Source organism: Aquarana catesbeiana, linkage group LG01 (assembly GCF_042186555.1).
Source record: "Aquarana catesbeiana isolate 2022-GZ linkage group LG01, ASM4218655v1, whole genome shotgun sequence".
Taxonomy (NCBI): domain Eukaryota; kingdom Metazoa; phylum Chordata; class Amphibia; order Anura; family Ranidae; genus Aquarana; species Aquarana catesbeiana.
The window spans coordinates 401,373,507-401,398,989 of NC_133324.1; positions in this window are offsets into that span (position 1 = coordinate 401,373,507).

Here is a 25,483-nt window from a genome sequence, read left to right on the forward strand (position 1 = left end):
TAATGTGAAGTTTAAAGATTAATACAAGTTCATTTTGTATTTCAGCGCTACAGATGTGCCTCTAAAGTCCATGTTTTCTTCTTTTGAATACATTTTGCAATATATTTAGGACGTTGGCACACTCATACCTATCTGTATCCTTTGAAAAAGTAGTTTTAAAAAACTGGCCCATCTTAAAATAGGATAAAATCTTAGGCCCTGTCTTACCGGACGGCCCCCAATTTATTTACAAAAAAGCTCCATCATTGAGGGACCGTTTGGCCCCCAGTGTACTCAACCCTCCTGTTCCTCGTTCTGACAGGCTTTTTTCTTTTCTGGGAGGTTTCTATGCGTGTGGTAAATGCGTCCCTTGCAAACATGCTAAGGGAAACATAAAGAAAAGAAAGAAGTTTTTGGCATCTGCTACGAATAAGGAATATGAGATAAAACAGTTAATAACCTGTGATACTGTAGGGGTTGTGTATATGCTGGAGTGCGGGTGCGGGCTCCAGTATATTGGTAGAACATCGAGACCCCTACACGTGAGGCTTGCTGAGCATGTCAACAATATTAAAAAAGGCCTCAAAACCCACAATGTATCTCGACATTTCAAACTACATCACCATCAGAACCCAAAAAGTCTAAAATTTTGGGGCATAGAAAGGGTTACTAGGCATTGGAGGGGTGGCAATTTTATAAGACAATTGAGTAAAAGAGAATCATACTGGATCTTTGAAACCAGGGTTCTTTGCCCTGAAGGGTTAAACGTGGATTTTGACACAAACTGCTTTATATCGGATGGTTAAATGTTTTAACATTAGAATGTTTTAGATTGATTACTGTTTACATTTGATTGTATGTATTATTTGAAGGCATATTGCATTATTTCTGTGTGGATGATGGTGGCTGCGGATGACCGTCATATATTTTATAATCGGTTCCAAAATGACTATTTTAGCATTTCGAATCTATAGATGTTTTATATCCAGTTTAGTGCACTTCTCCTTTTAGGATTGATGCATATTTTACTGTAGTTTTATTTACCCCCTTTTTTGTAGTTATATGTGTGGGATTATTTAATTCCGTTCTCTGCAATCATTATAAGGGGTCACGTCCGGATTGACTTCCGGGTGTAGCGAGAGGTTGATTTTACCATGTCCTTCCATTGTCATGGTTACTTACCTTGTATATAGTGCGGGTGCCCACGACGTATCCTCATCTGCTGATGAAGTCCCCGCCCACTGGGACGCAACGCGTCCAGAACGAGGATACGCCGTGACGTCACCCGCGGCCGCCGCTCGTCCACACAGCTATACGGAGGATCTCCTCTTTCTGACTGCTGACATGCACTTATTGAGTGCTTCTTATATGAGTTCAATATTTTAGCTTTTTATAAATAAAGAGTTTGCAAACAGAGAGCACTATTTCTTTGCCATTCTGTTTCAAGTCCCGATCCTATTGGAGTGTTTGGTTCCGGAGCCCTATGGTCCCATTGGAGTGTTTGTTACCTGTACTCTGACGGATGCTGCACCTTGTGTGACCACAATTTAAAGGCGATTTTTGACCCTCTGTAATTTAAAGGGTCCATTCCCCCAGGTGAGAGGCCATCTTATCCTTAGGTGGAGGGCTGCCTGAACCACTTCTCTTCCTACGGGTGTCCGCTCGCACTTGAAGATATTAATCTCCTTTATGGACTGAATTTATGTTTCTTTATGTTTTATTTTGGATTTTAGCGCTGCACTTTCTGATATTCTATTGTTTTTAGGGATTTGTTTTTTGACCCTAGTGTTCAGCAGCTTAAGTACGTATCTGTACCATTTCGCGCTGATTTATCATTTTTATTTTTATAGCTATCTGTATCCACAATGCCTCTTGTGGTGATACATTTAAATTTAAATTGCACAATTCTTTAGTGACTCTGGACATAAATGGTGTGCCTTGATCTGTTAATACCTCTTTTGGAATACCCACACCACTAAATACCTGGCCAAGATCTTTGGCAATAGTCTTAGCTGAGCTATTACGCAAGAGAATGGCTTCAGGATACCGTGTGGCATAGTCCAGTTTTACCAGTATGTGCTGATGGCCCCAGGCAGACTTTACTACTGGTCCCATCAGATCCATGCCAATTCTTTTAAAAGGTACTTTAATTATCGGTAACGGTACCAGCGGACTGCGAAAATGGCATATTGGAGCAGAATACTGACACTCTGTGCATGACTGGTCAATATTCTTTGACATCTGCATGTAACCCAGGCCAAAAGAATCTCTGGGTTATTTTTTCCTTAGTTTTCTTTTCTCTATACCCAGGTGTCCACTCATTATATGACCATGGGCTAAATCTAATATCATCCGATGATAGGGTTTGGGAACCACTAGTTGCTCTACCTCCTCCTCCCCTTGCTTTACCCACTTGATACAGCAAGTTATTTTTAAGAGCCATGTAGGGAAACGACACCCCTACATTAGGTTCAACAGATTCGCCATCAATCATTTTAACATTTTCTCTGGCTATATTGAGTGTGGAGTCTCTGTACAAAAATCATCTTTCATGACTTCTAAGTCAGGCACCACATTCTGTCCACTCTCCCTATAATGCCTAGTGCACACGATCGGACATTTCGACGACAAAACCGTGGATTTTTTTTCGACGGATGTTGGCTCAAACTTGTCTTGCATACACACGATCACACAAATGTTGTCGGAAATTCTGATTGGCAAGAACGCGGTGATGTACAACATGTACGACGAGCCGAGAAAAAAAAAATGAAGTTCAGTAGCCAATGTGGCTTCTGCTTGATTCCGAGCATGCTTGGACTTATATGCGTCGGAATTGTGTACACACGCTCGGAATTTCCGACAACAAAGGAAAATTTGAGAACCTGCGCTCAAACATTTGTTGTGGGAAATTCCAATAGCAAATGTCTGATGGAGCATACACACGTTCGGAATTTCCAACAACAAGCTCACATCGAACATTTCCTGTCGGAAAATCCGACCGTGTGTACGTGGCATTAGAGTGAGAGATAATTTCTTGTTCATTAACCTCAAGCTGGGGGCTGGATTCCAGCTCCTCCTGCTCCCCAGCCATTACAGAAAAGGGAAAAGGATCTACCCCTTGTTGGACACACCAACAGTATCCCTTTCAATTTTGCAATCAAAAGGGTTCGGAGTGAGTTCCAGTGTTTCCTCAGCAGGGGGAGCTCTGTCCTCCTGACTCCTTTTGTTTTCCCATAAACTCCAAAAGGGTGGAAATTCTCTCCCCACTAGGGCTTCATGAAGTAGTGAGGGTACTAACCCCACTTAATGTGTCACAGTGCCCCAAGGGGTATCAAACTCAACCACAGCAGTCTGGTAGTCACGTGTGTCACCATGTATACAAATCACCACAATAGTGCTAGGGTGTAACTTTGCAGGATTTACAAAATCACCTTTAACTAATGTCACAACACTACCAGAATTTAGCAGAGCAGTGACTGGCTTTCCATCAACTGAAATCATACACATTTGTTTTTCCATGTGTCCCTGACATGATCCAGTACATGCCACCTGTGCAAAAAAGAGACATGCGTTTATTTCAAATAAGCATGATCACATTGCATTGGTTCATTATTTAGGGAAAAGTTAGCAGCAATATGACCTAACGCATGGCAGCAATAACATTTTATGTGTTCTGTACCCAATTCTCTAAACAGCCTCATGCCGAGTACACACGACCAGACTTTCCGGCAGAAAAGGTCCGATGGAATCATTCCATCGGATATTCCGATCGTGTGAGGGCTTCATCTGACTTTTTCTTTCGAAAATTCTGACGGACCTAGAAATAGAACATGTTTTAAATCTTTCCGACGGAATCAATTCCTATCGGGAAAACCGTTTGTCTGTATGCTATTCCGACGGACCAAAAACTACGCAAGGGCAGCTATTGGCTACTGGCTATTGAACTTCCTTTTCCTAGTCCCGTCGTACGTCATCGCGTTCTAAACGATCGGACTTTGGTGTGATCGTGTGTAGGCAAGTCCGTTTCAGCAGGACTCCATCAGAACTCTGTCGAAAAAACAGAGTTTATTCTGACGGAAAAAACGGTCATGTGTACGCAGCATTAGAGACCTTCCTGACCTATTTGGCCAGTCTCCAGGTCCTAAGCCCATAGTCTCATTATCTGTGGCAACAGTCTTGTATTTTTCCCCACGCCCTTTAACCCTGGAACAGTCTTACCGGATCCTTCGGGCGGTTTTTCACTCCTAGAGACATTGGGTTGGGGCACGGACAAGTCCTCAGCAGCAGTAAAAAATAATAAATAAATAAATAAAAATTTAAAAATTCTGACACTGTCAATTGCTCTACTGACACTGTCCACTGCCCTACTGACACCATCCACTGGCCCCCAAAAAGTATTTTGGAGAAGAAAAAAATAACTAAGAATTAAATTATAAAAAAATAATAAGAAAAAAAACCCACCACCATAAACTCCATACTGCTCTTTTGCACATACTACCCACCACCATACACTCCATACTCCTCTTCTGCACATACTACCCACCTCCATATACTCCGTACTCCTCTCCTGCACATACTACCCATCACCATACACTCCATACTCCTGCACATACTACCCACCTCCATATACTCTATACTCCTCTCCTGCACATACTACCCATCACCATACACTCCATACTCTTCTTCTGCACATACTACCCACCACCATACACTCCATACTCCTCTTCTGCACATACTACCCACCTCCATATACTCTGTACTCCTCTCCTGCACATACTACCCATCACCATACACTCCATACTCCTCTTCTGCACATACTACCCACCTCCATACACTCCACACCTCTTTACTGCATATACTACCCACCGCCGCACACTCTGCACTGTACATTCCCTTTTTAACATTACCACATTATGCACTATGTAATCTCAGACTCTATTAAACCGCTGCATTTTTATTATTTTTTATCTTGCACATGGGTCCCACTGATTTCATGATACGCCCCTGCTCCAGACCATAAGGAAATGGTCAGACCACTCCAGTTCAGCCATTATCAGGAAATCATCTGCATTTTTCTCAGGCTTTCATCTCCTTTTTTTGTCTGCCTCATCTTATCTGGCCTGGTCATCTGCTCTGCCTGCTCCACCTCTTGATGCTCATTACCTTTAAAAGAATAATAGACAAAAGCAGGATATATGTTCCTTCCAACTGTGGCAAAAAACATTGCTCACTGCTCACATTTCTCTATCTGCCCATTTCTTTTTTTTTAACAAAAAATTTTATTTAACAAATCAGCATTACAATACAAGAATTTAGTACAGTCATTGCGGTGAGAATAAAGACAGTTAGATTTACCTTTAAACAATAGCCATTATTTATCAGGTATTCCAGATGTGCAAACGTCAGAAGTTTCACTTAACCATACCTCTCAAGGCTCAAATCATCATACATTGAGAGGAGAGGAAGAGGGAAGAGAGGAAGAGGGAAGGAGGGAGGAGGGGAGGGGAAGAAAGGAGGAAGGGGAGGGGGGGAGGGAAGGAGGAGAAGGAATGGGATGAAGGGAAACGGGCATAAGAAGAATAGACGTGAGATGTAGGATGTCATCCATTATGTTTCACGTCCTGCTTATGGGGTAGGGGGTTCAGGGTCTCCGGAGGCGTCGACCCAGGACGACCAGATTTTGTCAAACTTCCCCGGGCATTGCCTACTTTCATACGTCAATCTATACAGAGGGAGTACCTTATTCACCGACCTTATCCACGAGGCCAGGGTAGGTGGATCTACCATTTTCCATCGCAGTAGAATTTCCCGCCTAGCATAGTACAATGCGAAGGTTAGACACAATTTGCTATACCTATCACCCTCAACATCCTCCAGATGACTGAGCAATAGTATTTGGGGGTCCACCTGTAAGTTTGATCCTATGACATTGCTCAGTGTGGATGTCACTGCAGACCAAAAGAGTCGGCCCATTTCTTTTTTTAAATCAAATAAAGTTTTGTTGAAAAGAACAACAGGAAAATAAACTATAAGAGCATAGCAATTCCAAGATAGCTTCTCAAGTACATCGAACATCCCTGAAAAGCATCACATATATCGTTTAATATATTCCTTGATGTAAGCATGACTCGCCCCTTCTGTACAAGTGCAATGCAATTTTGCCATGTATAAATGATATCCAAAGGCTCTGACTCTTGCTTTGGAATATACAGCTAAATTCCCTGATCAAAGGGATGTAGCTTAACCAAGGAGTAGCCTGTCCATAGCCAGGTCAAGTGGACTCAGACCCAGCGTATTTAGCCAAGGGCCCCAGAGATTTTGAGATTTATGGGAACATCCCCTATGCTGGTAGATGTACTTCTGCAATCTAATGCCGCGTACACACGATCGCATATTCCGACAACAAAATCCATGTTTTTTTTCCACGGATGTTGGTTCAAACTTGTCTTGCATACACACGGTCACACAAATCTTGTCGGAAATTCTGAACGTCAAGAACGCAGTGACATACAACACGTACGATGGCACTAGAAAAGGGAAGTTCAATACCAAGTGTGCCACCCTTTGGGCTCCTTCTGCTAATCTCGTGTTAGTAGAAGTTTGGTGAGAGACGATTTGCGCTTTTCAGCCTCGTGCTTTTCCAATAGTTACTGCTCTTCAGTTTGTGCTTGTGGGTTCGTATCTGGTTTTCAGTGCGTGTAGTCAGTTCGCATTTGTTTTTCAGTGCGTATTTTATATTACGTATTTGATTTTCAGTGCATTCTTGTCCGCTCGTTTCTGATTTTCAGCTCGCTCTTCTCAGGCCTTTCTGTTTTTCAGTGCTTTCTGTTAGTTCGTTCTGACCAGCCGATCGTTTTGAAGCCATGAGGACCCTCACCACGGACCAGAGGGTTTTTAACTACCGGCTGGCCAGAGCCAGAAGAGTGGTGAAGAACGCTTTCAGGATAATGGCCAGACGGTTTTGCCTATTGCTTACGGCAATCAACATGGCGGAATATAAACTTAACCATATAATTCTTGCATGCTGCATTCTCCACAACTATTTAAGGAGAAATTCAATGAACTATGTGGTCTCAGTTGGGCCTGAGGTCGGATTCAACAAGAAACCCTGACGGCGCTTGAAGCTGGCCGTCCTGGCTTGCCCCCCCAAAGTGCCCGCGAAGTAAGACAGAAGTATGCTGAGTACTTTGTGGGTAGGGGGGCCAGAAAATGTTTAAGAAACATTTTAAAAATAAATATTTTAGTTAAACTGAAATAAGATTTCCTTTGATTTACTGCTTGTGTTTCTTTTAGCTGTCTTCTAGGTTCTCCAATGGGCTTTTCTTTTTGGCCATTTTCTTCAGTAGTGCAAATGTAATTTATTTGATACATTAGGTGACAATCTCTTCTTCAGCAAACTATTATTATGTTGTGGGTCTGCTACACACACACCTTGTTTTTGTTGTTAATGTATGTAATGCATTACTGATAAAAATATTCATCATTTTCAGCACCATGGATGAATTTTGGTGAGTCACGAAAATGGCCTGATTGTGGCAATTTATAAAGCACTGTGGGAGTTATTTGCTAAGGGAAAATCCACTTTGCACTCCAAGTGCACTGCAAAAGTGCACATGAAACTGCACTGAAAGTGCACTTGTAGAGCAAAGTGGATTTGCCTTTAGTAAATAACCCCCATTTCAGTGTAAACACCAACTTAGTCCAAAAAATGATATTGAGCATTGAAAGAAGAAGCCACACATTGTTGAGTAGAAAACTTTTTACTCTGTGCACATTCGCATGTGCGTTAGAAAAGGGTTTTTGAACAAACCAACATATTTTAGTAATAACAGTGACAGTACAGTCTTTTTTGTGTTAAAACAGGCATATTTAAAACCATAAAACAATACACAACTCAGGAACTTACAAAGTTCAACTTTGACAAAGTGAAGGCAATATCAGACATTAGTATGTCCAAACTGTGTTGACTGCCTTAATCAGATGGGGTGATGTCACCCCTGTGAAAGCCAAATTGTGAAGATGCACACAAATTGAGAGTCAAAATGGGGATTTCCCTCCTGATCCCATGCCTAAGGTCAACATGTGCTAGCTCCCATCATGGGGGATCAATGGACGTGTTTTGGGGGTGCAACCCCTTCCTCTCATCTACTTTGGTTGTGAGGAAGGGGTTGCGAGGGAGGAGCCGGATGTGGGTGGCTTACTGGATCGGCTGCTGATCCCGGGATGCCGGACGTCTCCTCCTCCAGCTCCGGCTTGCGGCTGAGAGCAACCCTGTCCCCTCGATAGATTCGATCGCCGCCCGCCCGCGGCGCCCCCCCCCCCGTGCCGGAGCCGGGAGATCCGGGGCCGACGTTGTCTCGTTGTCCCGCAGAAGCTCCGCTAACCCCCCGTAGGACACTGGACACGAACCCCCCAGCTGTATCAAAAACCTCAGGCAAGCGCTGACACGCCGGGAGGCAAAGGAAGTGGACGGCAGCCAAGCTGGGAGGGATCCGAACTGAAGGCTGCTCCGTCCGTAGAAACAGCTGACACAAGGGAAAAAAAAAAAAAAAATGAGAGGAGTTTGGTAAAACCGTTTGTATACGACGGAGGGGGTAAGTGCTTTCCTTCTTATCTCAAACAACTCGTGAGACCCCCCCTTCTCTGCAGGGGACTGGGAACTAAGGATCAAAACTCTGTAAGGTAATCCTATATCGGTGTTAATATGCAAATGCAAACTACATCTACTGTTGAAGGCTAATACTTTTTTATGACTTACATTGTTTGCAACCAGCAAAAAAAACATGTGTAGTTAGCTTTACAGCCATATGTAAGATACGACGGATATGTTTGATAGAACGGGCTTTCATAAGCTGTAATCTAATCAGCCCCAGGCAGCTCAAAAGTGAATACGTCCTGCAAGCTTGTGTCAGTTTAAGGTGGTTAGCCTTTATATAAATCATACCCCTGAAGATAACTGAGAACGGGACTTGTTAAGATTGCAGTAGACGAAGGCAGCTGACTGGGAAGACTTCTAGAATTGCTTACTGGAGGGGCCACCAGGCCGGGGGGTCGCCCCCCTTTCCACTTGATCACTCCACTTGACCACTCCCGCCTCCCTTATCTACCTCTTCTGAGGTTTCCAGGGGTCAGCTGCTCTCTTTTCTCTAGGCGTAAAATCATAGTAAGGGTATACGGAAAGCACCTGATCTAAGGGGGCAGGGACCCCAGAAGAAAGCAACCCCTTGGGGACTGCAAGGTGTACTGGGGAAGGGTAGAATATATATTACATTAGCTTGCAGGGGATTACGTCAGCAGGATACCTACACTCACCCCACAGGACCCCCAGGGTCTACAGCATAATGAAGGGAAAGGGAGGGAAAGCGGCAGCGGCCAATACGGCCAGCAGTAATAGAACAAGCTGAGCCCGGGCGCCATAAGGAAATATATGGTCCAAGAGGGGAATAAAGGGAGCCCAGGGAAGGCTGGCGGTCCTAAATGTAAAACTCCTGAGCCCTTATCCAAAGTCAGTACACGAAGACAGCTGGCGGAGACAGATACCAATTCTTCAAGTATGGAGACAAGGGAAGAGACTGCTGTGACCCCCCAGGAAGACAATCAAATAGCAACAAAAAGGGAGATGGTAGAAATGTTCGCAAGACTAGAAGCAATTATTAAAAGTGAGATCGGAGCAATCCGACAGGACTTGGGCCATACACTAAAAAGAGTGGAAGAGTTGGAAACAACAACAGATACCCAGGGAACGGAGATAAACGTTCTTAAACAGCAAATCGAAGAAATCCAAAGAGAACAAAGGAACCTCCGGTACAGATTGGAAGACCAGGAGAACCGTAATAGGAGGAAGAACCTGCGGATAAGAGGCCTACCTGAGAAGGAAGGGGGGAAAGAAAATCTCCAAGAAATAATAGATCAAATTTTTGGTGATCGCCTGGATCCAACTGAAAATAGACCGAAGATCAAGTTAGACCGGGCCCACAGGGTAAGGAAGCCAGTGGAGATCAGGGGAGATGCCCCACGAGATGTAATTGTCCGATTTCACAATTTCCAAGATAAAGAAAAGATCAAGTCAAGCTTAAGAGCAAATCAACAAGTGAAATACGGAGAGGAAAACCTCCAGATCTTCCCAGATCTATCGGCAGAGACTCTAGCCAGGAGAAGAACTCTCAAGCCACTCCTAGCCCATCTCAAAGCAAATGATGTCCAATATTCCTGGGGCTTCCCAGCATGTCTGATTGGACACAAGGAGGGCCGCTCTGCGACACTTAGATTCCCAGAAGAGACACAAAAATTTTGCCAACGCTTGGAAGTGCCACTGGTTGAAATACCGGGGTGGTGGGAAAAATCCGAAACTCAAGAGTATAGGGTGGGGATACCTGCCTGGAAGCCAGTTACCGATATGAGGCGACCGTAAACAGGCGACACAAGATTGTATATGCACATAGATAGAAGGAAAAAAAAAAAAAAAAAAAAAAAAAAAAAAAAGGAAAGAACAAAGAAAAAGAAGAGATGAAGAAGGAAAGGAGGAGGAAAGAAAAAAGCAAAGAAGAAAAAAAAAAAAAAAAAAAAGAGGGGGTGTGAGAAAGACGGGGGGGTGGGCGGGGGTGGGCCCCGGGGGGGGTGGTGAGAGGGAGCGGGGAGGAGGGGGGGAGTCGGGTACTCCGACGAGAGTGGGTAGATCCAGGAATGGCACCCCCGAGCTCAACCTCTAGGGGGAAAACCGGGGGGCCAGGAGGAGTTAGTGGGGCCACGGTTAAAAGGGCCAGGATAAGGTCTGTTACCCCAAGGGAGGGAGGGAGGGAGGGGGGAGGTGGGGGGGAGGATAGGGTGGGGGTGAGGGAGGGACAAGGGCGGGAGGGGGAGGGGGTGAAGGTATGACCGACAAGCGTGACACTGCTCCCCGCTATCCAGATTTAAAAAAAAAGAGGTTCAGCCTACAAGGGGGTGCGTCAACAGGATGGCTGGGATAAACGTAATTTCATATAACGTGAGGGGTATCAACTCTCCGGTGAAGCGTGTAAACATAGTAGGGGAGTTGAGGCTCCTCAAGGCAGAGGTAGTCTTCCTGCAGGAGACGCACTTCCTCGTGGGCAGGAATCAAAGAATACGCTCGAGGGACTTCCCAAACTGGGAATATGGGGATACCCCAGTTAAGAGTTCAAAAGGTGTAGCGATAGGCTTTGCCAAAAACATCAGGTTTAGTCCAGATGAAAGAATGATCGACCCGGAGGGACGGTATCTATTCCTCAGGGACAAACTTAATGGGGTAGAATGCACGTTGGCAAACATCTATTGCCCGAACACCAACCCCGGGGGGTACCTAATGGGCATTCTTGCTAAATTGGAAAGCTTTAAAAGGGGGAGGACCATCATTGCGGGAGATTTTAATATATGTCTTGACCCAGCGAAAGACAGTACGTCGTGTGTCCGTGGGACCGGAGGGATTTGGATGAACAAACTCAAAAGGAAGCTGCACCAATACCAACTGTTAGACATTTGGAGGCTGCAGCACCCGAATAATAGAGATTACTCCTACTACTCCCACGTACACTCGATGTACTCTAGGTTAGATTTTTTCCTGGTGGAACACAGGTATGTAGACGAGGTAGAAGCCACAAGAATAGGATCGATCACATTTTCCGATCACGCGCCAGTGAGTCTTCTGTGGAAATCAGTTAGGGGAAGTCAGTCTCCCAATAACTGGAGACTAAATGAGGAGTTACTGCATGACAGAGAAATAGACCAGCGCATTAAGGAGGGACTAGAATTCTACTTTAAAACTAATTCGGTTGAGGAAACTTCAAAAGCTGTAGTATGGGAGGCCCATAAAGTATTCATTAGAGGCATCTTAATAAAAGCAGGCTCAGAAAGGAAGAAAAAGGAGGCTAGGGAAAGATCAGCCATACAGAAAAGTATTCAGGAGCTGGAACAACGACATAAGCAAACGGGAGAAAAGGAGATATTGGTAGAATTACACAAAAAAAGAGAGGCCATGCGAGAACTCATAGAAATAGACAACCGTAAGGTCTATAACCGGGTAAAGAAAGAAAGATATATAGGTGGCAACAGACCCGGGAGGCCCCTGGCTAGGGTCCTAAGCAAAAAGAAAAACAATAACTATATCGATAAAATAAGAACTAAATTAGGCGAGATTGCCTATAAAGATAAAGACATCGCTAGGACTTTCCAGGAGTTCTACGGGGGACTGTATGCCATAAATAAAAAAATTAGCACTGAAGAAAGGGCAGAAAAGCAAGGGAAAATTAAAAAATACCTAGAAGATAGTGGCCTGTCTAACCTCTCAGAAAATGAACAAGTAACTCTGGAGGCCCCATACACGGAACTTGAAGTGAGGAAAGCGCTCAAAGGGTTGCAAATGGGAAAAAGCCCAGGTCCGGATGGACTGACGGTGCTTTACTACAAAAAATACCAGGATCTACTAATACCAAAAATGTGCTCCTATATGAATGAAGCTGGGGAAAAAGGAGAAATGAGAAAGGAAGCCTTAGAAGCCATAATAGCAGTCATCCCAAAGGAAGGTAAAGACAATACAGTATGCTCAAGCTATAGGCCGATCTCTCTCCTAAACGTAGACACGAAAATTTACGCTAAAGTAATCGCGGATAGACTAAAACCCATAATAGAAAGGATAGTGCATCCAGATCAGGTCGGGTTCGTGTCAGGCCGTCAAGGTAGAGATAATAGCATCAAGACCCTCCTGGCGGTGCAGCAGTTGAAGAAAAGCGGAGTCCCAAGTCTACTCCTGTCAATAGACGCTGAAAAAGCGTTTGACAGGGTAGACTGGGACTTCATGATGGGCACACTAGAGGAGATGGGTTTCGGGATCAAGATACGTAGAAGAATAGGGGCACTATACTCGGGACCTACTGCCAGAGTAAGAACAAACGGAGTCCTTTCAGAGCCATTCGATATGCATAATGGGACTAGACAGGGGTGTCCGCTCTCCCCTGTCTTGTTCGTATTAGCCCTAGAGCCCCTACTAGAAAAGATCAGGAGGTGCCCGGATATTAGTGGAGTAACGATAGGAAAAGATCAATACAAACTAGCCGCATTTGCGGATGACATCCTCTTATACATATCACGCCCAAAAATTTCCCTCCCGAATATAATGTCAATACTGCTTGAATATGGCAAGCTTTCTAACTTTAAAATAAACCCAAACAAATCGGAGACACTAACCTTTAACACCAGCAAACCCAGAGATCATTCATATCAGAAGCACTTCCCCTTTCAATGGGGGCAAAAGGAGCTAAACTACCTAGGGATTAAGATTACAACCTCATACGAGACGCTTTTCCACGCCAACTTCATACCACTTCTTAACAAGATCAAGCAAGAACTCAGCAGAATTCACATAGGACAATTATCTTGGGGAGGGAGAATAAATATATATAAGATGGTTGTATTGCCAAAAATCACCTACGTAATGCAAATGCTGCCAGTCGCACTTCCACAGGCATATTTAAGAAAACTGCAATCAATTTTTCTTAGGTTCATATGGAGAGGAAAAGCACCACGTTTAAAATTTACACAATTGACAAAAGCGAAGGGCCAAGGGGGATGAGGAGCACCAGACGTATGCAAATACTATGAAGCTATATCTTTAGCTAGAGTAATTGATTGGGCAAAAAATAAGGTAGACAAACACTGGGTGAAAATGGAGAGGGAGATTAGTAATGCTGGGTTGAATAAAATAATTTGGATACCCCCACACTTAAGAGAACTTAGCTCTAAAACACACGAGATCACCAAACACGCACTAAAGATTTGGGACAAGGTCCACAAGAGGGAGCACTGGGGATACAATTCCCCCTTAATGTCACTTAAGGACTCAGCATACTTTGCACCAGGGAGAGGGGAGTGGTTCGGGAGATGGCTATTAGATGAAAACATCCAGTTAAAGGATGTTATGCAACAGAATAAAATATGCACATATCAGGAACTAACAGAAAAAAAAAACTTGCTGGTAATAAACACCTGGCGATACAGCCAATTGAGTCAGTTTATCAGATCCCTCCCAAAACCAATTAGATCAAAGGAAAATCTTCGCCCACTAGAGAAAATGTGCCTGGATAAAGACAGGAAGGGGGGGTTCTCTCAGACATACAGAATACTGATAGAATTAGGGAATACGGATACCCCCTCTTTTATAAAGAAGTGGGAGAAGGAGCTGGGGAGGGAGCTCACTCCTCCAGAAGGGTCATTGATCCTAAGCAGAGTAACAGCCACGTCAGTTAATAGTAAAATCCTGGAGCTAAACTATAGATGTCTAACCAGGATGTACTTGACTCCAGATCGCTTGAGCAAATTTTCAAACGGACCCCCACAATATTGCTGGAGGGGATGTAAGGAGCCGGGATCAATGACCCATATCTGGTGGCAATGCCCGATAATAAAAATATTCTGGACAGAGGTCAGGGGTTTTATTAAAGACATAACAGGGATCAATACCCCAGATGACCCCTGGGTTTGCCTATTCCACCTGAGCGAAATGCCTAATAAAGCCTATCTAAGAACGCTACTACCGCACCTTCTTGATGCGGCCAAAAGCCTGATACCCAAATACTGGAGAAAGGCAGAAAGACCAGCTATGAAGGAATGGTTAGAGAAAGTTAATGAAATACATAACCTAGAATATTTAAGATACAGTGAGGGTACGAAAATGGGCGTCTTTGAGGAAAAATGGAAAAGATGGGAAGAGTTTAAAACCTCCCTGAGAGCGGCCGAAATATGGATAGCCTAGGTTGGAAGATAAAGAGACAAAGAGACCCAGAGATTAACATCTAAAATAACCCTGGAAGCTGAAACTAAGACGGTCTAGAGGAAGATAGAGAGAGAAGAGGGAGGCAGGAGGAGACGCACGGTCATGGGGGGGGTCAGGGGGGAGTAGGGGGGGAGGGAGAGAAATGTATAAAGATATAACATCTAAACACAACATAAATAAGTTTTGCAAGGAGGAGGGGGAAAAAAAAAAAAAAAAAAAAAATACAATCAGCATTACCACGATGATGAGAAGCAGGAATGGGAAGAAGTTGGATGTACTGATAACTGAAAAACGATTCCCAGATAAACAATCTTGCTGAGTGGAAAAAAAAAAAAAAAAAAAAAAAAAAAAAGAGGAAGGGGTTGCACCCCCAAAACGCGTATATTGATATCCCTTGATGGCAGATAGCACATGTTGACACACTGTGTGCATCTCCAAAATTTGGCTTTCTAAAAAATATTTAAAATGTGTGAAAATACAAAAAATACAAACAAACTAGAAGAATTTTGGGGTGTTTTAGATTCTGCCTAAAACATCAGTGATGTTTTTGAGTCTTTTTTCCACATCGTTGATGTCTTCCTTGATCTTCTGTAAATCATGATTGCACACCATGATCTCCCCGATGAGGACGTGTGCACTTGCACTTGTGAAATGAAATTCTTCTTCCACAACATCCACATCACCTAAAATGAAAAAACACACCATGTATTAGAAATATGTAGGCATCCATCTATTACCTGAAGCTGTGGTCTCAGACACTCACCTGTTGTGGTCACTATTTCGCCCACTTCATAAACCTCTCCTTCCTCCACATCTTCTGGTTGTGGTGTGGGGATTTCCTTTTCTTTAGGAGGTTCGGGGTCCCTGGTGACTTTAGATGTCCCAAGTCTTTTCTCCCTATCTGAATAAAAAAAAGGTATACTTAGCACACAGATCCAAGCTGAAGACATTATTTTTTTTCCTTTATAAAGCTGGAATACTTACCTTTTTTGTACATTTTCCCCCCATGGAGACACCCCTAGTATCCACTGGAGCACCTGTGTAGGACATCCTAAAAAGGGTGTTCTGGTGTCCCACACAAGTGCTCCTGCGTCCAGATGTCCTTTCCTTACACTGAATCAAGTTTGCATTTCATTCTAGTTACAAACCCATCTAGACAACAAACTTATTTTAATACAAATAGGCCTGAACAAATGTAGTTTTCCTGGATCTGCCAAAAACATTGTATTTTAGTGGGCGAACAAATGATGTTTACTACGAACGATTACTGTGCCCACGAACCTGAACTTGGCATTTTAAACTGTACAACAGTAAAGAAAAGCACATGGAGCAGCACGAACGTAATAATAATAATAGGAACACATGACAAATTACTTACTTTTTTGCAGCACTCTCTTGATTCTTCTGTACTGATCCTGCTCCCTCAATTTGAGGTCTGACCATTGTTTCCTCAGTTGATCCTTGGATCGCCGTACCCCAAAATTCTTCTGCAGACTTTTCACAACTTTAGTCATGATCTTGGCCTTTCTCACATTTGGGTTTGGGCAAGGTCCATGCTTCCCGTCCTAGTTGGCCTGCGCAGTGTATATAAAGCGTGCGTCGTACGTACGATCTGTGAGCGGAGGAAGGAGCATCGGAACCGCCGATCGTTAGAACGAAGGTACAATTTTGACTTGGTGCATCAGTGGTCTACTGGTTATAGATTGAGGCCTATATTGGGACACAATTAGGAGAGTTTAGCCTGACATTAGGGTTTGTCTTGTGTTTTATCTTGCAGAGAAAATGGATCTATTCAATGATGAGGACTTTATCCCCATATTCCTTGATATGTAGAGGGAGCTGCCATGTCTGTGCCAGGTAAAACACCCCTTTTATAACAATAAAACAAAGAGGCAGGCAGCGCTGGATCAGTTGTTGAAATTAGTGAAGCCGCAGTTTCCCACGGCAGACATCCCCTATTTGAAGGCCCTAATTGGTGGCATGAGAAGCACTTATAATAGGGAGCGCAAGAAGGTCCAGGATTCCCAGAGATCTGGAGTTGCAGCAGATGTACCCAGGCTGTGGTACTATGACAGACTGCATTTTCTGGCAGGCTAGACTGAACCCAGGCCAGCACTCTCCAATCTTCCTTCAAGGCTTCCTTCCACCTCACTGAGGCTTCCAACGTCCAACCTGGGCTTTCCACCCAGGAAGAAATGGAGGAGCCCAGCTTGAGCCAGGTATAGCATTGTTCAAAATATTTCTAATCAAATAATTAATGATGTTAACTAGATGTCATTATTAATTAGTAATTTCTGATTTTACAAAGTGTTTTACATATCAATAGACAGTAGTGGCCACAAATGATTGGGACAAGACTGAAAAATGCTGGGGTCAGAATGATAGTCTTTTCTGTTTATTAACATTCAATTTGCAACAGTCATGAGCTGAAAATTGTGTGTGATTGATGAACCAAAAACGAAAACGATGTCCCTTTTTCATATACAGGAAAGTCTCAGCCAGGAGGAGGCCATGAAAAGTGGCAGCCAGGAGGTGGCGAGGGTAAGTGGCAGCCAGGAGGTGGCCGGGCCTAGTAGCCTGCCCAAATCCCAGGACCCTCCCCTCCGCCTTCCAAAAAAAAGTCCCAGGAAGAGGAGTAACCTGGAGGAGGCAGCACCTTGCCCATTTCAGAAGGCTACTGCGGCCCTCAGAACCCCCCCCCCCCAATAATCAAGAGGATTATGCCTACATGGCAGCCTGCAAAATGCAGGAAATGGAGGAGGGCCAACGCCTCTTATGTGAAAAAGTTATGTTACAAGCCCTAAATAAGGGGTTGAGGGGCGAACTCACAAGCAAAAGCCACTTTGTGAGTTCAACCATGGTCCTCCTCCTCCACCTCCTGCCACAACTCCAACACCAGAGCCACAGCCTGGAAGGAAGAGAGTGATGGCCTGGGTTCAGTCTGGTCTGACAAAAGACGCAGGCTGTTGTATGACCACATCCTGGGGACAGATACGTCATCTGCTGCTGTTCCTGATCTCTTGTAGTACTGGACCACTGCTCACCATTATAAGGACTCTTCAGGCCACCAATTTTTACTGTAAAATAATTGATGTCTGCCCTGGTGTACAAAGGCTTCGCAAATTTCACCAGTTTCTCCAGCGTTGCCTTCCTCTTTCTTTTGTTATGACCCATAATAAATGGCTATTTATTTTTCACAAATACTTGCCTATGTGTTTTACTTCAAAAAGGACAGTTGGTTTGTAAGTAGGCAGGTACATTTCAAAAATACAATGTCAAATTAACAAGGGACACCAACATCAATCTTCTTGAGGTTAAAAAATACAAGATAATAATTTTGTTGTGGTAACTTGACAGAAAAGGAAAGAAAAAATTATGGAGATCACTAGAAAAAAAAAGGAGATCTGAAAAAAAACAAAAAAAACCTATAAACAAAAATTCTAAATATTATTATGGAGACGAAAAAAAATATTCATGAGATCACAAGAAATAATAAAGAAATCAGGTTGTCAGAACTCTGTGTGAATATCAGCAGCAAAAGGTCATTATTCTAGCATTACAAAGAAGAAGAGAATGCGCTGCATTTAAAAGATTTTAAAATTTGCAGCGTGACGAATGTGCTATCTCCATTACGAACGCTAGTTTTACCAGAACGATCGCTTCCGTAATTGATTCAGAGCATGCGTGGAACTTTGTGCATCGGAATTGTGTACACACGATCAAAATTTACGAGAACGGATTTTGTTGTCGGAAAATTTGAGATCCAGATCTCAAGTTTTGTTTGTCGGAAATTCCGACGGGAAATGTCCGATGTAGCCTACACACGGTCGGAATTTCCGACAACAAGCTCCCATCGAACATTTGTTGTCGGAAAACCCGATCGCGTGTATGCGGCATAAGAGTTTCACCTATACACTATATCAGGTCCCCCTGATCATTTGAACACTTACTGTGAATGGGAGTGACTAGAATGCCCATTTTGTGTAACCTGACTGGTGTAAAATTAACCCTTAGGAGTAATTATAATTGCGTGAGTCTTTGTGTCATGTTAAGGGAACATTGAGGTACTGCCTGAAGAGCTTCCTCCCACTGATATTCCAGAAAAGGATCAAGGTCTCTCCCCCACCTCACAGGGAAAATTATGTCAAAAAGTAATTTCCTAGCATGGCATACCAATGAGAGATAAAGCCCCTAGTGGAGACTGTATTAGCCAACATGTTAAATTCCAGGGTTGGAGATTGTTGCCACTCCACCGACAAGCCCTGATCAGCTATGGCTTGTTTAAGCTGAATATTGTAGAATACCATGGATGTTGGCAAATAAAATTGTACACATTATTTCTCAAAGGAACATAGAGAACCATCTTTAAAGATATGGTAGAGATGGGTTATCCCCAACTTGTGCCACCTCAGGACTTGATGCACTTTTGCCAACTCAGGGTAATTGTCATTATTCTATATGGGGCTGTAGCAGGTAAAGTAACCCCCTGAAGCTGTTCAGATTTTCTGGATAAGGGTATATGTAGGCAGTAGGCGATTAGACTTGGCAAAGACCGCAGCCTCCAACCCTGTCGGTATATTAGCCACTTTAATTGTATATAGTAGAATATGCATAGATAAATCAGGGAGTGACTGGACTGGGCAAGAGGAGGGAGTCAGCCCTTTGCAAAAGTGTTGTAACTATGTGGCCAAGTAGTAGGGCAAAGGGATGGGCATAACTAAGCTGCCAGCATCCTTGAGACTTTGTAGATGTTCCAACTGCACTTTAGGTACCTTATTATGCCACAACAGCTGTCTAAAGATAGAATGTACTTCCTGATAAATGCAGAGCTTACTTTGCTGTCCAATGATAGCCAGAGTCAGGTCCAAATTTTGAAAGCGGTTTAGCAGGGGATTTATATTCAAACGGCAGAAGACCACTGGCTCGGGTGTAATCTGTATGCCCAGGTATTTAAATGAAGATGCAACTGGCAATCTGCCCATTTCTACAAAACTATTGTAGAGTGCCCACTTTTGCCTTGTATTATTCTCACTCACACCCGGTGTGGTAAAACATGGTTTCACCTTTCACCAACTATAGTCGCTCCTCTGTACAGACCCCCCTCCACTAAGTATAGACCCCTCCTCCATCAGTACAGACCCCCCCTCAGGACAAACCACCCCCCCTCCATCAGTACAGACCCCCTCAGGATAACCCCCCCCATCAGTACAGACCCGTCCTCAGGATAAACCACCCCCCTCCATCAGTACTGACCCCCCCCTCAGGATAAACCCCCCCTCCATCAGTACAGACCCCTCTCAGGATAAACCCCCTTACATCAGTACAGACCCCCCTCAGAATAAACCCCCCCTCCATCAGTACAGACCCCCCTAAGGATAACCCCCCTCCATCAGTACAGACCCCCCCTCAGGATAACCCCCCCTCCATCAGTACAGACCCCTCCCCCTTAGGATAAACCCCCCTCCATCAGTACAGACCCCCCTCCCCTCATGCCCCTGGGTGGCGGGTGGAGGAGTGTGCAGCCGCATGGAGAGTTGCATGCTCAGACTGTTACTCTCCAGGCAGCGCGCTTGGCCACTCACCCCGCCCCCCCTAGCAACGCCACTGAATAAACCTGCATCTCTCTCTGTGCTGTCCTGGGAACACTGGCCTGCTGTTGTCCAGTCTTCACATCATAGAGCTCTCTAGTAATGTGCCCCAGTCTATGACAGCAAAAACACCTAATGTGATTGAATCTACGATTGTCAGCCACTTGCTTCCACCTCTTAAAGTGGTTGTAAACCCTAGAAAAAAAAAACCCTGCAAGACAAAGGCTTAACGAGCTAGTATGCATAGCATAGTAGCTCTTTATGAATTACTTACCTGAGTCAGGTCCAAATTTTGAAAGCGGTTTAGCAGGGGATTTATATTCAAACGGCAGAAGACCACTGGCTGGGGTGTAATCTGTATGCCCAGGTATTTAAATGAAGATGCAACTGGCAATCTGCCCATTTCTAACAGCAAAACTATTGTAGCATAGTAGCTCTTTATGAATTACTTACCTGAGTCAGGTCCAAATTTTGAAAGCGGTTTAGCAGGGGATTTATATTCAAACGGCAGAAGACCACTGGATGGGGTGTAATCTGTATGCCCAGGTATTTAAATGAAGATGCAACTGGCAATCTGCCCATTTCTCACAGCAAAACTATTGTAGAGTGCCCACTTTTGCCTTGTATTATTCTCACTCATACCCGGTGTGGTAAAACATGGTTTCACCCCCCCACCAACTATAGTCGCTCCTCTGTACAGACCCCCCTCCACTAAGTATAGACCCCTCCTCCATCAGTACAGACCCCCCCTCAGGACAAACCAACCCCCCTCCATCAGTACAGACCCCCTCAGGATAACCCCCCCATCAGTACAGACCCGTCCTCAGGATAAACCACCCCCCTCCATCAGTACTGACCCCCCTTCAGGATAAACCCCCCCTCCATCAGTACAGACCCCCCCTCAGGATAAACCTCCTTACATCAGTACAGACCCCCCTCAGGATAAACCCCCCCTCCATCAGTACAGACCCCCCTAAGGATAACCCCCCTCCATCAGTACAGACCTCCCCTCAGGATAACCCCCCCTCCATCAGTACAGACCCCTCCCCCTTAGGATAAACCCCCCTCCATCAGTACAGACCCCCCTCCCCTCATGCCCCTGGGCGGCGGGTGGAGGAGTGTGCAGCCGCATGGAGAGTTGCATGCTCAGACTGTTACTCTCCAGGCAGCGCGCTTGGCCACTCACCCCGCCCCCCCTAGCAACGCCACTGAATAAACCTGCATCTCTCTCTGTGCTGTCCTGGGAACACTGGCCTGCTGTTGTCCAGTCTTCACATCATAGAGCTCTCTAGTAATGTGCCCCAGTCTATGACAGCAAAAACACCTAATGTGATTGAATCTACCATTGTCAGCCACTTGCTTCCACCTCTTAAAGTGGTTGTAAACCCTAGAAAAAAAAAACCCTGCAAGACAAAGGCTTAACGAGCTAGTATGCATAGCATAGTAGCTCTTTATGAATTACTTACCTGAGATCAAAGCCCCCGCAGCGGTCTTCGTTCACCTCTCCAGCGGCCCACATCGCTCCCGGAGTTACTTCCGAGTATCGCAGGCTCTGGCGATGTGAGTGGCCAGAGCTGCGATGACGTCACTCCCGCTCCATTAGGAACACAGGGGCGCCCGCCCCCCTAATCCATGAGTTCACCTCCTAATCTACATGCAGGGCGCCGGACTCATGGATTTCAATGGGTTTTTTTTAAGCGCATCATTAGAACCTGAGGCTTTAATTGGTTTCAAAAAGGGTGGGCTCGGGGCACAGAGCACTGCGCCCTGAGCCCACTCAGTTGTGTGACATTAGCAAATTAATATTCGCTAATGTCTTCCTGATTCTCCTCCTGGCCAATCAGGAAGCGGGTCCTGAGACCTGATTGGCCAGGGAGTCTTAGGACTCCTGGCCAATCGGGTCTCAGGACCCACTTCCTGTTCAGGCGGGAGGAGACGCAACGACCCTGGCTCTTCCCTCTGCTAGCTGGAGCGAGGAGCAGCAGGTGGAGAGGCAGCAACAGCCTCTTTAAGCTTCCAGGAGCCCTCCCCTGGATCCAGCACCACCTCGTCATAGGCCTCCTAAGGTACGGCCACTGATCGCTGTCTTCCTGTCTGTCTCCTGTGGGGAGGGGCAGTAGTGCGAGTGAGGGGGACAGGTTTGTTTACCGCCCCCCCAAATATTGAGCACCAGCCGCCACTGAACTTGGCCATCACTGTTTGAGTTGATCAAATTCACAGTTTCCCGCTTATGGGAAATAAGAGTGACACATGTCCCCCCTGCAGGCTTAGGCCCTGTATCCTTTGTTAGGGCATCAGACTTGTTTATGAGGGCTGCACACTGCTCATTTCAATCTTCAGCTCTGCCTACAGGGGTTTTAACACACTTTGAAGCCACTGCAGGTTTGACTTTGAATGCCCTATTTTCTAAATCTCTTCTCTTGCTTACAGTGTCTTGCAAACACTTGGTAGCCACTGCAAGCTGCTCTTTCAACGAGTCTCCTTCCACCTCTGCCTTTTTCCTGTTTCCAGATTTGATATGTAGTGCATGTAGGAAGTGCAAACCAAACACAGCATCTTTCCCATACTGAATGAAAAAGGCAGCAACTGAAGCAAAATGCTAGATTGGTCTTTGAGACAGAAGGTTGTGATGATTCGGTAGAGTCCATGGAGTGCTTGGCAAAAGTCTTAGCTGGTCAATATACCACTGTTTTTCTTTTTGTCTTCAAGTTTACTTTGCAATAAAGCAAGGAAGCTTAGACCTCTGTAGTGTATTAACATGCTTTTACTAAACAAACTGCTGCACATACAAACTACTACAATTATAGGAATATAGTACAAGACAGATATTATAAACTATGCATACAATATACACAAGCTAACTTTCACAGCAAATAAGCATGGACAATGTGTGCAATAAATTAAATATGAAGTACTTGTGCATGGCTATGGACCTCACAACCAACCTGTCATGTACCTGTTTGAGGCCGAGCTGACGAGAGGGCTTTCCCTTACACCTCCTGTCTTGTTTCTCCTGAAGGTGGTGACAGGATATAACAGGGCACGGAGTGGCACGTGTGCCTGGTAGGAGATCCTGGAGAGAAAATATTTGCAGCAGGTGCCAAGCAGCGGGCAGGTTGGTTGTCTGGCCCATGCGGCTACACACCAACAGGTGCAGAACAGCAGGCAGACTGGTGGACTGGCAGATGCAGGTACACAGCGGCAGGGTCAAGACAGCAGACAGCAGCCAAGCTGGAGAGCAGGCGAATGCAGGGTCTTGGGTGGTCAGGCAGGCAGAAGTTGGTAACGACCAAGCAGCAGAGGTACAGAATCGTATCCAGAGAGGAGTCAGGGGAGGCCAGGGTAGGTATCAAGTGAGCAGAGAAGGTACCAGAACAGTAGGCAGAAGGCAGAGTCGGGTCATGAGCCGAGTCAGCAATCAGCTATCAGGAACCAGGAACGAGCAGAGTCAAACAGGCCGGGTATATACAGGAACAAGCACAGGATCAGGTCACAGATGGTTGAAACTGACGACCACTCAGCAATCTTCTGGTCTATGGAGCTAGTTTTAAATAGGCAAGAGGGCGTCAAGTACTAACGCACGTTCACGCTAATGCGCATGCGCGGAATACGTTAGCGAGTCAGGAATGTCTAGTTGTCACTTGAGAATTCCTATTAGCAAGTACACATCTTCTTGCACGTCTAATGTACACAATAAATACCAAAGAATAATAAATCACCCTATAAATAGACATGAAAAAGCTGCAACCAGTAGCATGTGACCTCAACACTCTAATACACACGAACGGTCTTTTCGAGCGGACTTTTCCACCGGACTGGTCCGACGGACTGAACAATCCGGACAATCCGACCGTGTGTGGACTTCCGACAGATGTTTTCGGTTGAAAATCTGCTGGACTTTAGATTTGAAACATGCTTCAAATCTTTTCGCTGGAACTCCGCCGGACCCAGTTCCTATCGGGAAGCCCGTTCGTCTGTATGCTGGTTTGATGGACCAAATACGACGCAAGGGCAGCTACAGCACCTGTCCGCGAGAATGTTTCCAGCGCGATCCTATTGCGCTGGTTCTCGGCACAGGGTATAATCTCGCGCTTGCTGCAATAGGAAAAACACATTTTCCTATTGTAGTGAGCGCGAGAAAGAGGCAACAATGTCGTCTGGTATGGATTTTAAGGGGAACTCCCTACGCCAAAAAAACGGCGTAGGGGTCCCCCCAAAATCCATACCAGACCCTTATCCGAGCACGCAGCCCGGCCGGTCAGGAAAGGGGGTGGGGGCAAGCGAGTGCCCCCCCTCCTGAACCGTACAAGGCCGCATGCCCTCAACATAGGGGGGTGAGTGCGCCCCCCCCACCAATATTTATGCGTATTTGTCTATTTTAGCTGGATAGCTTCTTTAATTAGTGCACTTTATCACTGTTTCACATATTATCACATATTACTGCAAATTTTGTTTTGTGTTTTTTTTTAATTATGGATAGGCATTCATGCATATTTGTCTATTTTAGCTGTACAGCTTCTTGAATTAGCGTGCCATTTTTATTATTATAATGTATGCAATAAGTATACACTAGAAGTTACCTAACTTGGGTTGTTCCTTTGATGGAGTCTTCCTATGGCTCCTTTTTTCTCCTGCAAATAAGAAAGGGGTTTTTGGGACTTTGAGTGAGGCACAAGACACGTTGTAGGAGAAATTGTAAAATAGTTTCATTGGCTTATAAACAAAGCATACCTCATAAACATGTGCTACATGGTTGAACATGAATATTTTTATTTATTTACAAGGCGATGTCATACAAAAAAAGAGATGCACACATCTGAAATTGCATAGTATCCCATGGAAGTAATGAGTATAAAAAAGCCAAATGCTTATTGAGTAATGGATACAAATGGGTTATAGGATACAAATGTAGACATGCGAGGCATGTCTATCCCGGGAGCTGAGGGAATGAACCCAAGGAAGAAGCGAGTGCACCGACACACCCCAGGAGCACCCTCCAAACGTAATAGGCAAGGGTGAAAAAATTCAAATATGTCTGTAAAGTAAATTATATTGGACCAATATGTGTGAATAGTACCAGTATATACATACAGTATTCATGAACTATAAACCACCTGCAAACAACTGTTCCTTT